The 2,500-nt window shown below is 38.0% G+C and overlaps 1 protein-coding gene across 1 annotated transcript in view; it reads right to left on the bottom strand.

The window, feature by feature from the left end:
- The window catches only part of LOC135226408 (uncharacterized), a 70,064-nt gene that overhangs the window by 19,836 nt on the left and 47,728 nt on the right, over positions 1-2,500 (bottom strand).

Here is a 2,500-nt window from a genome sequence, read left to right as displayed (position 1 = left end):
TCATTGTGAATTTTAGCCAAATGATTTTTGAAAGCCACTCCTACTTTGACACACGCCTGTGGGCGCCTCTTATTTTTTCACTTGTGGATATGTGTGCCATCTATATATATATATATATATATATATATATATATATATATATATTATATATATGTATATATATATCAAGACATTGTAAAATATGCTTATGAAAAAACTAATACTATTTCTAGAGGCTCTCTCTTCGTAGGTGATGAAGGACATCCCTCTAGCACCGAAAGATGCTGCCTATTCGTATGAAAAATAAAAAAAAAAAAACACCAAAGGGGCCACTGACGTGAAATTCGAGCTTCCAAAGAATACGGAGGAGTTCATAAGGAAGGAGAAAGAGGAAGTAAAGGAAATACAGAAAAGGGGGAGGGTTGTTGTTTAAAAACGGACCTGGTGTGTACCAGTGGTCTCCAACCTACCAAACGAAATGATTGCTTGTTACGGTACATTCGTATCCTTTAGTTAAGAGATAAGAGAGACTATAGGACAGCATTTTGTCCATTTAAGATTGGTCCGTTTTTAGAGTAATTAGTGTCGTGGCATGCCAACTCAGATGTCACGGGTTCGCGTCTGCCCCAGGCCGATGAAAAATCACCGGCTCTGCATCATGATCAGTTACTGGTGCAGTGTGGAGTCTGCAGTGAGAGGCTGAAACCAACGTTCTTAGGAAGCTTGAATTTCGAAGTTAGTGGCCCCTTGGGTGTGATTGTTCCGAGTGAATAGGTTTCATCTACTGAAATAATAATAATAATAATAATTCTGTCTTTTCCTGTCCACTTCTTGACCCCTCGAGTACCTATATGATCTGAACACAACCGCTTTTCGTCCTAACGGTAATATTGCATGATCTTGTTATCTGATATGGGAACACCCATCCGTACTGATAAATAAATCTTATAACTAACTGTCGGTGGGATGTGACATGAGAAGATAGCATGCTAGATGTTTCCGTATACATAGTATAATTATATATGCTATAAAAAATATCACAGTACATGCACGTGACTTCATCAAGTAAGCGAATACTGCAGGGAAATGATAGGCAGAAATCCAAGCTCTTTCGCCTTTACTAAGACATTGTCAAGGAAGGTTCCTTGACAATGTCTTATAGTAAAGACGAAAGCGCTTGGATTTCTGCCTACCATATTCCTGCGGTATTCGCTTATTTAATGAAGTCAGTGCATCCACTGTGATTGTTTAAGTACTACAGCTGTTTCAACGGCATTTAATTCATATAAAATCTTCTCAATTCTTCTTATTGTCTTTTTCTCATCCGCATGTAGCTGGTATATCAGGTTTCCTAAGGACATGTAAAGATTTCAGTTGTCTTAGGTTTATTTCCTCTGACGTGTCGACAGCGCACAGGCTGTCATCTAAGAGAGTATGCAAGAAAGTTAATTAAGATACGTGATTTACAGGTATTTATAGCAGACAGGGCGTGTACAATCGGTGGGTAGGTCGGTAAGCAGGGACTTTAATTGGTTGTTGGTTGGTTGGTGACGAAATCTGTCCCTGAGGTGTTGAGATCTTCTAGGTTTAAGCATATATATATATATATATATATATATATATATATTATATATATATATATATATATATATATATATATATATATATATATGCATCGAAACGTTCGAATGCTTTCAAGAGCACTCTTCACTCGCTGCGAATCCCCGAACGCCCCCCAAGAAAATAAAAGATTCAGATTGGTATGATTAAGCGCCTTCCGTAGCGTCCCGGCGTTCGCGAACAGCACTTCTGAACGTCGCAAAACGTATCATTCCAGCTCATTGCACTGGTCGGGTTCCTCAGGAGGAGGAGGAGGAGGAAGAGGAGGAGGAGGAGGAAGAGGGGAGAGGAGGAGGATGAGGAGGAGGATAAGGATGAGGAGGAGGAGGAGGAGGAGGAGGAGGAGGAGGAGGAAGAGGAGGAGGAGGATGAGGAGGAGGAGGCGGAGGAGGATGAGGAGGAGGAGGAGGTGATGCTCTGTTGATTATAACCTGACATCCTCTTCGTTCCAGTCATCTTCTCAAATCGCTGCATAATTCAAGCGGAGATGCAACGTATTACTAACCTGAAGGAATTCCTCCTTCCATTGCAATCATTCAATTGCATTTTTATCTATTTATTGATTATCATATTCTATTTTTTTTCTCATAACTGATCTCTTCTTTTTTGTATTTCCTGTTACCTTCTCGTATTTCTTTCAGATGAACGACATATTATCCGTAAGCTTGAATTTCAAGTCAGAGGCCCCTTTGGTGGGCTTGTTCCTTACGTATAGGATCCATCTTCTGAATAATAATAATAATAATAATAATAATAATAATAATAATAATAATAATAATAATAATAATAATAATAATAATAATAATAATATATTGGAATATGACCCTCTTTTAAACAAATTCTGTTGAATAAAATGGCAGAATTCAGCGAATTAATCTTATATATATAATATGTAAGATTA

The sequence above is a fragment of the Macrobrachium nipponense genome, chromosome 14 (assembly GCF_015104395.2).
Source record: "Macrobrachium nipponense isolate FS-2020 chromosome 14, ASM1510439v2, whole genome shotgun sequence".
Classification (NCBI taxonomy): Eukaryota; Metazoa; Arthropoda; class Malacostraca; order Decapoda; family Palaemonidae; genus Macrobrachium; species Macrobrachium nipponense.
This window is presented reverse-complemented; position numbering and strand designations above follow the sequence as displayed.